Genomic DNA, 9,722 nt, shown 5'->3' on the forward strand with positions numbered 1-9,722 from the left:
GTTCATATCATATAGAGTTTAAATTAAAAATATCGAGTCATTTTGATGTTTTTTGGATCCGGTTATGAGGAGATAGATAGAAACCTTTAAAAATCATCATTTTTACATCTCTCATACCAAAGGCAAAGATAATATAGCGGCTAATTCACTCTCATATATGTGGGGATGCATCATATCATCTATCTCAAAACCACATAGTGATTAGGCTAAGGAGCTCTAGGAGGCCTATTTGCTAAATGAAGAATTTAGCCATATGTTTCAGAAATTACAGCATCAATTAATGGGTGATAACTCCCAGTACAAGCTTTAAAATGGTCTCATATGGACCCATGGCAAGATTCTCATCCCCCACACCTTTCATTTCAAGAGAATGAAAAAAATAATACAAAAATACTCAGATAATTTTGTAGAAAGAAAACTCATTAAAATGAATTGAGTTTGATCTCACTTGATACATTACATGAATTCGTAGGCCTTATATAATAGCTGTTATATGGATGGTAGACAAATGGCATGCAAATCTCAATAGATACTCTCGATTGATATTTGAAATATTATATAACTCCAACACATTATGAGCTATATGGATGATATAATACAAGAGTTATATGGATAGCAGCCAAATGGCATGGAGACCTTAATAGACACATAGGATCAACACTTTAGAGGATTTCAGAACTTTGAGTTCTAGTAGACCCATTGTTGGGGGTAAAGGCGTCTTTGCCTAGCCGCCCGTGTATTACTACACTGACAATCACCGCCACTGCACACTGCAGGTGGTGGGCACACGTCACCATCACTTTATTCTTTATTCTTTTAGTGACAGTTTGAATAAAGGAAGACCCGGTCACACATTGTGACTGTTGGAGTTCCCATTTCTAGTCTCTCCCTTTCTTGCTCTTGCTCTCCCGCCATAGCTCTCGAGTCCAACCTTCGATCCATCGCTCCCTTTCAACTGGTATCAGAGCTTTGCTTTCCGACTCTTGAGCTTGGTTCGTGGCAGTCTCAACATCCCATCAACTCCCTACTTGCATTGTGTCTCCTTCTCGGCAGCCATATCCGACTCCTTCGAGCTCCCGTCACTCCCCGGCTTCTTGAGCACCTTCCCGGCATTGTTGGGTACCTTTAGGGCATTACATCAAAGGTATTTGATCATTTTCTTTAGGGTTTACTTTAGTTCTTAGGTCTCACATGCTGTAAACAAGATTGGGGCAACCACCATTGAATCTCCCTTGCTTCATATCTCACTTGCCTTTGAACAAGACTTGCTGGAGCTTGTTTGAAGCCTTCCTTCGCTTTAACCGAACCCCTCCGAAGCTTGGCCACCATTTTTTGCAGCCACAAGACCAGCATTTACAATTGGCAGAATCACGCAGCCCTCCCATATGTGTCTTCAGCATTGACAGTCACAACATCAGATCTCCCCCTCCATTGGCACTTGGAAAGGCTCCATTTCGGGCATATGAACATGCTTTGATGCTTGGTTTTGATGGTTGATGTGTTGGCATACCATTGGACTGATTTAACACTGTTTTGGGACTCTCATAACAGTCCACACGCAGTTTATGATAGTGTTACACTGACATTTGATGCTATAGCTTGTTTGGCATTGTCATTTGATGCCCGGTTGGTCCCGTTTGATGCCCGGGTGTTAGGGGAATGTATGCCTATTGTTTGGAAACCATTTGGAGCTAATTTTGGTGCTGAAATTCTCAGTTTTGGATAGTAAATCATTGCTGTACATAGTTGGACTGAAGTCATTTTACTCATGTATACTTATGCATATGCTTTTCGGGCTATGTTTCAGACATATATGGTGATGTATTGACACTTGGGGCTCGACATAGAGCTTGGTTTTGATTTGGGATCATTGGTTGAGATTGAGCTCACTTTGCAAAGCATCTGGATGCTCTGTCTTGGATGTACTTATGGCATGTATGTTGCTTATGTCTGACCTGGTCTTGACATGCTTAGCCTATGCCATTACTACATGCTAGTTACATTGTTTGGAGCCTATTGCTATTGGAGCTCGGTCTTGGCTTGACCTTGGATTCTCGGAGCTTACTTGAGCTATTTATTGGCTTGCGAGATTTGTATCTTGGGATGTACTTGATGCCTTACATGCTTATGGATGCTACATGCGGATGCTCTACCGCCTACATGTTCGGGATGTACTATTGATGTATTGTCTTGGACTTATTTCATTGGCACTGTGTCTTGTCTTGGCTTGAGCTCTTGAGCTCGTACATACGACTTTTGTGCCAGTGGGAGCATTCTTGAATGCTTATCAGACATTGAGCAGGTCGTACTTTTATGCATTGAGCCATTATATGCTATTGAGCAATTACAAACACTTGAGACTTTGGGACTTCTTACCTTTTGGGATGATACATCATATGTCTTGGTTCATTGTATGCTTATGAGCTAAGTCTCAGTTTTGGATCCGTATCTTTGTGAACTGACACCTACTTATGTCAAGTTTTGGTAGTGGTAGGAACACTTTGCCCGTTGCCTGGGGGATGTACCTACTCACTGGCAGATGTTTATCTGACATACTTGGGTGTTGGATTCATGCTTATCGACGACCATCATATGCTTATGCTATGTCCGCATGATGCTGGCTTTGTGCATGAAGAAGAATGTGACCATGTCTGCTCCAGTTCCATGCTATACTCAAGAACTTAACTTTGCAGGACATCACTTTTGCAGAGGATGTCACTCCTCTTTTCTTGCTTGGTACTCTTAATGAGTCATGGGATGTATTCCGCATTGCATTATGTTCCTCTACTACTACCTTGAAATTATCTGATATTGAGAGTGCTCTTTTGCAGGAAGAGGTTAACCGTAAGAATTTGGATGCCTCTCGTGTTTCGTATGCTATGACAGTTAGAGGTAGGAATGATGGATATGGAAAGCATGGCAGTGGCAGTGGCAGTGGCCGTGGACGGGATTCTTAGAAATCTTGGTCCAAGTCTCGTGGGAAGTCATGTAGCAAATCCCATGGCAAGAATGCAGATGTTACTTGTCACCATTGTAGGAAAGAGGGCCATATTAGGCCACAATGCCATGAACTGCGCAATGAAAGGCGCAAAGATAAGGGGAAAGACAAAGTGTAGGATAGGCCTTCTGATCGTAGCATAGTGCCTGCAAAATCAAGTGTTAAAATTGAAGAAATAAATGTTATGTAGCATGAGGATGTTGATGATGATGATTATATTCTTGCAGCTTTTTCTAATGCTTCACAGATGACAGAGATACACTCTATGTATACACAATGTTGGCTCTTAGACTCAGGTGCGTCCTTTTATGTGACACCTTGCCGAGAGTGGTTTCATTTATACCGTATACTGTTTCAGGTTCTGTGCGCTTGGGTGATGACAGTTCTCTTGATATTGTGGGCATTGGTGATGTTAGGCTGCGGTTTCCTTCTGGCAGCAGTTTTGTTATGTAGGATGTACGTCATGTACCTGCTTTGACACGCAGTCTCATGTCAGCTGGACAACTTGATGACGCAGGATATCATGTATGTTTTGGAGACTCTGCATGGAAGATCACTCATGGCAGACTTGTGATTGCGAGAGGTGCCAAGGCTAGTAGCCTATATCCCTTGATTGTATCAGCTCCTTCCCTTGATCATGTTTTGTCTGTGGGTTCTATCCCACATGTATCTCTTTGGCATGCCCATTTGGGCCATATGTCTTTTAAGGGAACGAAAATGCTTTCTGGTTTGCAATACTTACCGCCCCTTGATTATGCATGTTTTGATTCATGTGAGCATTGTCTTTATGGTAGGCAGACTAGGTCTACGCCTAAAAATTCTGGTAGGCCACGCATGAGTGAGCCCTTGGCATTGGTACATTCGGATGTCTATGGGTCCATGCCTTGTCAGTCTATGGGTGGTGCCAAGTATTTTGTTACTTTCATACATGATTTTTCACGGAAAGTTTGGGCTTATCCCATTAAGCTGAAATCTGATGTCTTGGTTGTGTTTTAGAGATGGCTTGCATTGGTTTGGGTATACTACAAGATATAGACCTTATAGCGACGTTTAAAGCGACGAAAATACAAACAACAAAATTTGCCCCCGTCGTCGCAAAAAGCGTCGTTATTGACGACGCCATGGAATCGTCGCTATTTGCGTCGCTATATGCGTCGCAAATAGCGACGCATATAGCGACGGTAACAGAGAAAAAAAAAATTTTGTGGCAGGGCAGCAAGCTGCCCTGCCACATATAGCACTGTGTGCTGTATGAGAGCCATACAAAATAGTTTCTGCACTGCTGCATACAAAGCGTTTGCAAACAAAAAGAATCTATACTGAAATCATAAAACTGATAGATGAAATAAATACATGATATCGCATAAAATGCGATTGGTACAATCATAAAACAATATCACTAATACATAGAAAATGTCTACATAGATCGGGCGACTAAAAACTAAAGGTATGTGAGCGCTAAGGATCCGAGGGCGAGCTACAAATCGTCGTCCCCCGAAAGCTCGTCCCTCTGCAAAGGAGCATCAAACGGATTCTGCAGAAAAAGAAACAACATATCAATCCACCATACAATAATGCATTCAAATATCTCATGGTAACTACGGACATGAAAGATGAGAGACTTACTGGGCCGCCGCGTCTCTACAATCGGTCGATCAATGATCTGAGACCGTGCCTCTCTGCATATTGAGTCTCAAGGCCTTGCGGATCACGATTTGTAATGGAGTGCTGCAAAGAAAACAAAATGCTAACTGTTAGAAACATGATTGTCAGTACAAATAATATCTCAAAAAAACAAATAAGCAAAACAAAAGAGAAACTTACAAAGTCCTCCAAATATGTCCTGTGGCCGCCACTCCCAAGATGATGTACCGATCCGGCCTCGATTCGTGCCCTCGCCGCCTCCCGCTGCTGACTCCAACGTCCTGGCGAATTTGTAGCCTCCTCCCTCAGTCGGCGCCAGTCCTCTGCATCTAACCACTCGGGCTTTGGAGCCCCACTCTTGATTGCCTTGCGTGCGTCGGATCGTCTATGTGACATGTATGCACTCATGCAATCCATCATCCAGCCCGTAGAGAATCTATCCACTGCGGCTGGCACCGGGAACTCCTCGTGCAAGGATGCTACTATGTACTCCTTGCTCCCCTCCGGTATGTTCCTCCAATGATCCAGGACGTTGTGCCGAAAAACTTGTTGGCACAACTCCCTCATGCGAGCTATCACCCTCCTCCCCTCATCATTCATGATGATAGCTCCTGACCTGCCATCCACTAGGTATCCATAATCCCTAGGAGTGTGCCTCGTATGGGCCCTCTCCCATCTCCGTCCACGCTCCTGGGCATATCCAGGAGACCCCTGAACATCCGGTGTACCGACGGGGGTACCCTCTCCCGGAGTGCCACTGAAAGGGGTGTCACCAGAGGGGGTGCCACCAAAAGGAGTGCCACCAGAGGGGGTGCCACCAAAAGGAGTGCCACCAAAAGGCGTGACATCTGCCGACGGCTGCGCAAAAGCCGGAGTAACTGGAGTGGACGTCCCCACAGGTGTGACAAATCCTGGAGGTGACCGAGCTCTAGCTGAACAACGAGACGGAGACACCGTGTCCGTGTCTCCACAGCAGCACCCCCCTGATCCTCCTGCAGTCGCAGTCCCTCCCTCTGGCCCAAGTCGCGAGCGTCGAGATCGTCTGCTCGAAGCTGAAGCATCTGATCGCACTGAAGCTGATCTAGCAGAGCGCCCTGACGAAGAACGAGACAGCTCCTAATCTGCTATCTCTCTGAATCTCGCGAGCTGATCTGGAGACATACGTGCCATCATCTCCTGAAACTCCTCATCGCTCATCCCTCGACTCATCCTGAAAATATCGATACCTGCAGAGATAATAAATAATGTTAGAATAATCAATTGAAACTATACAAAGCGCATTAATATAAATCATTTTTGAAAAAATCCATCTTAAAATGCATATCTTATCTACCTTTATGGAAGATCTAAACAACGAATTGAGTAATACAATTCTCCAAGAATGAAGTATTCTATGGTCCCATGTTAATCTCCTGACATAACTCTGCATACACTGGAAGGTCGATAGACATGTCACCACAAAAGAACGAGTCTGCCTCGTTCTCAAAAAATTCTACGACTTCTGTATTTCCATCATTGTTAGCCGATGCGGGCTCCAAGCTTGCGGTGGCCTCCACCCCTTGTAATTTCGATCCCTCTATTTGCATATATTCTTCATCTATGCCTGGAACATCGCTTTGATCATATACTCTCGCACCTCTAGGAGTTGAAGGTATAACATACCACCATCGAGGTTGTCGGGGATTTGGATAGAAGATTACCTGTTCACAAACACTTACAAACCGTCTTCAAACCATTGTGACATAAAGCATGTCGTATTACAATTAGCAAGCAAATGACTAGAAGATTACCTGTTCACAATGTGCCAGCAACACAAAGGTGTCGCGCAAATCCATCCATTTTTTTTCGGAATCTATTTCGAGAAATCCAGATGGACCTCGTCGAACCGTTGCGCCAGCTCCTCCAAGTACCACTTTGAACCACTGCACATCGAATATTATCATGGAGAAGCTACGGTAATCCACTGTAATAATACTTTGCAAATTCCCAAAATACTATTTCTCATCCACAACCGTGTTCGGATCCGTTGCTCGTCGCCGGCTCTCTTGCTCAAACCTTGCCATGACACCACAGTCCATTGTGGAGCGCATTTTGTCAATACGCTCCACCCGAAAATGCCGTCCGCGCGACCACGCTGCACTATATATTTTGTATTGCACATTGAAACACTCAAATTAGATGTAGCAAACAAATTCAGATACGACACATTCTAAACCCCTCATTACCTTTGGACTACATCCCCTCGAGAACTCCCACTCCTCCATTGAGACCTCTACCCCTTCGCTGGATGCTGCGATCAAGGCTCCATGCAACCATCGTGTTGACATAAACCGCGGCATCTCCTCCATGCCTTCGGGATATCGAATCGGTCGGTGACGCATACTACGTCGGAATTCAGCTCGCGCTTCCTCTCGATCTTGCCTTGCAATCTGGTACTTGGCGAGCCACGTCTCCATGGAGGCATGGTGCAACATACAAAAGCGATTCACTTTCTCTTCCATTGAGGCATCCATTCTTTTTTCTACTCCATTTCCAACCACCACATCTCCAGTCAGCCTGTCATCGTCCTTGAGCGTCCATAGCATTTCATTGTCTGGTTCCACCGTTGGTAGCCATTGTGAGATATGCACTAATGCCTCTGACACCAACCAACCCTCCACCATGCTACCTTCCGGACGAGCTCGTTGTCGCACAAAGCCTTTCAGGGTTTTTATGAAGTGCTCCAAGAAGAACATCCATCGCGTATGGACAGGTCCGGCAATCTCCACTTCGTCCACAAGATGCACAAGAAGGTGAACTTGTATCGTGAGCATGCTAGTGGGCAGGTATTTCTCAAAGAGACAGACCGTCTCAACTGCTCCCCGCCTTGCGGATTCAATAGAGGACGTCTTAATCTCTTTCTGTGAGATCCATTGCACCAAAGTCGACAACTTGTAAATGGCCCCGCGAATTTCTGGAGTTAGGCATCCCGCGATCGCGATCGGTAGGACAAACTGCCACAAATGAGAAAGCATTAAGAATAATGGTCACTTTTCAAATTTCAAAATGTCCATGCTAATTAAAATCCATTCTGTTCACAAACCTAACATATCTTATGCCAATCATGGGATTTTAGCCCAGACATTTGGTCATCTTTAGAAAATGCGGACCTGAGAGAACGCATCATACCCGTCGGAGTGCGGATAGACTTGATTACTTGCTTCACAATGCGCTCTTCTTTGGTAGACAAAACCCAGGGAGCGCGAGGAAGCTGCACTCCCCCTTCAGCACTCGACTGCGGCCAAAGCGCCTCCATCTTACCTACCTCCTTTAAATCCATTCGTGACCCTATAGTGTCTCTCTTTCCTGTGATGTGGTCCCATAGCAAGCTGCCCACATTTTTGAAAATATGCATGGGATCCAACAAGTGGTTGACTTGTAAGTGGGTCCAATATGGCAACTCGTAGAAAACTGAGAACCGTCGCATTCCATTTGGATGTGATTCCGGGTTTACCATTTTCAGCTCGTACCAGCTTGCAGCGTTCATACGTGCTGGAGGTCGTCCAAGAAAACCTTCCCTGAGTTCATGATCCTCCGGCAAGAAAGTGGCGTGTCCTTGATATACCATCTTCTTCATGGTTCGTGACCTTCTGGAGTCTAACTGTGGCCCACACAATGGACATGCATGATAACCTGAGGTAACGAGACCTGCAAGGCGATCCACGACCTAGTGAATACTTGATTGAATGAAATAAAATATAGATATTACCGGCGTGAACAAAGGTCTGCTCACCTGAGCACTCTCCCAATCCCGGAAAGTCATGCATCGTCCACATGAGAATGGCTCGAATGTTGGCTGACCGCCGACCATCGCGCCTGCTCATATCTTGCACCGTGACCCCCTCCTCCCACAAAATCTTAAGCTCATCGACTAATGGACGAAGATACACGTCCATATTTTTTACTTTGTAGTGGCCCGGGACGAGCAAGCTAAGGATGAGATGTCCTTTCTTCGTAGAAAGCCATGGAGGAATGTTGTAGTTGACAAGCACTATAGGCCACACACTGTAAGAAGTCGAGCGCAGACCGAATGGGTTCACACCATCCATGGCGAGACCGAGCCGAAGATTCCTTGGCTCTCGCGCAAAGCCTGGGAAGGTAGAGTCAATGTGGCTCCATGCGCGCGAATCTGCTGATATTCGTTGCACTCCATCCGTAGACCTATTCTGCACATGCCATGTTGTCAAGCTTGCCATGGCAGACGTGCGAAACATGTGGTTTATGCGGGGGATGAGCGGAAAGTGTCTGAGGACTTTTTGAGGGATGGTCTGCCCTTGCAAGTCCTGTCGATACCTGTGAGCACCACACTTTGGACATGTCTCCATAGTCTCGTATTCATCTCGAAACAATATGCAGTCGTTGATACATGCATGGATGTTATTGTAGTCCATGCCAAGCTTCCGTAAAACATGTCGTGCATCATCACGAGACTCAGGCATGGTGTTTGCAGGTGGCAATATATGATATTTCAATAACCTGAAAAAATCATAAAACACCTTGAAAAATCCATCCATATTTACAATAATACTGTTTTAAAAAAAAACAATGAAGTCTGTATGCAAGGTACCTGAATAACTCAGTCACACTCGTATCGCTCCAACCGTATTTTGCTTGCACACTTAAGAGTGCAAGCAATGTCTTCAACCGAGATACTCGGCACCCATCATATAATGGTATGGATGCTTCCTCTCTAAGCGGGTCAGATGTCTCAACATCCATGGGAATCAATGCATCGATCATTGCCTCCATCTCAGGCTCCAAGATTGTAGGCAAGTCGGGAAGGTTGTATGTCTCCTCTGGCATTGACGATATAGATGGGCCTTGCGAGTGGTCTATTGGCTCCTGCCATCCATCCATCTCACGTCCACGAACTCTTCTAATTGGCCGCAAAGGGTGCACTCCCCCTTGGGTCGAGACATCACCCCCCTGGACACAAAATTTGCCAACAAGACCCAATCTTATTGTGTATGGTTTTCAATTAGCTTGAGAGTACAATGCATGAAAAATGCTAACTTGAAAATACCGTTTGCTGAAAATCTGC

Source organism: Lygodium microphyllum, chromosome 13, assembly GCF_053477565.2.
Source record: "Lygodium microphyllum isolate KBCC chromosome 13, Lygodium_microphyllum_v1.1.10, whole genome shotgun sequence".
In the NCBI taxonomy this organism is placed as follows: domain Eukaryota; kingdom Viridiplantae; phylum Streptophyta; class Polypodiopsida; order Schizaeales; family Lygodiaceae; genus Lygodium; species Lygodium microphyllum.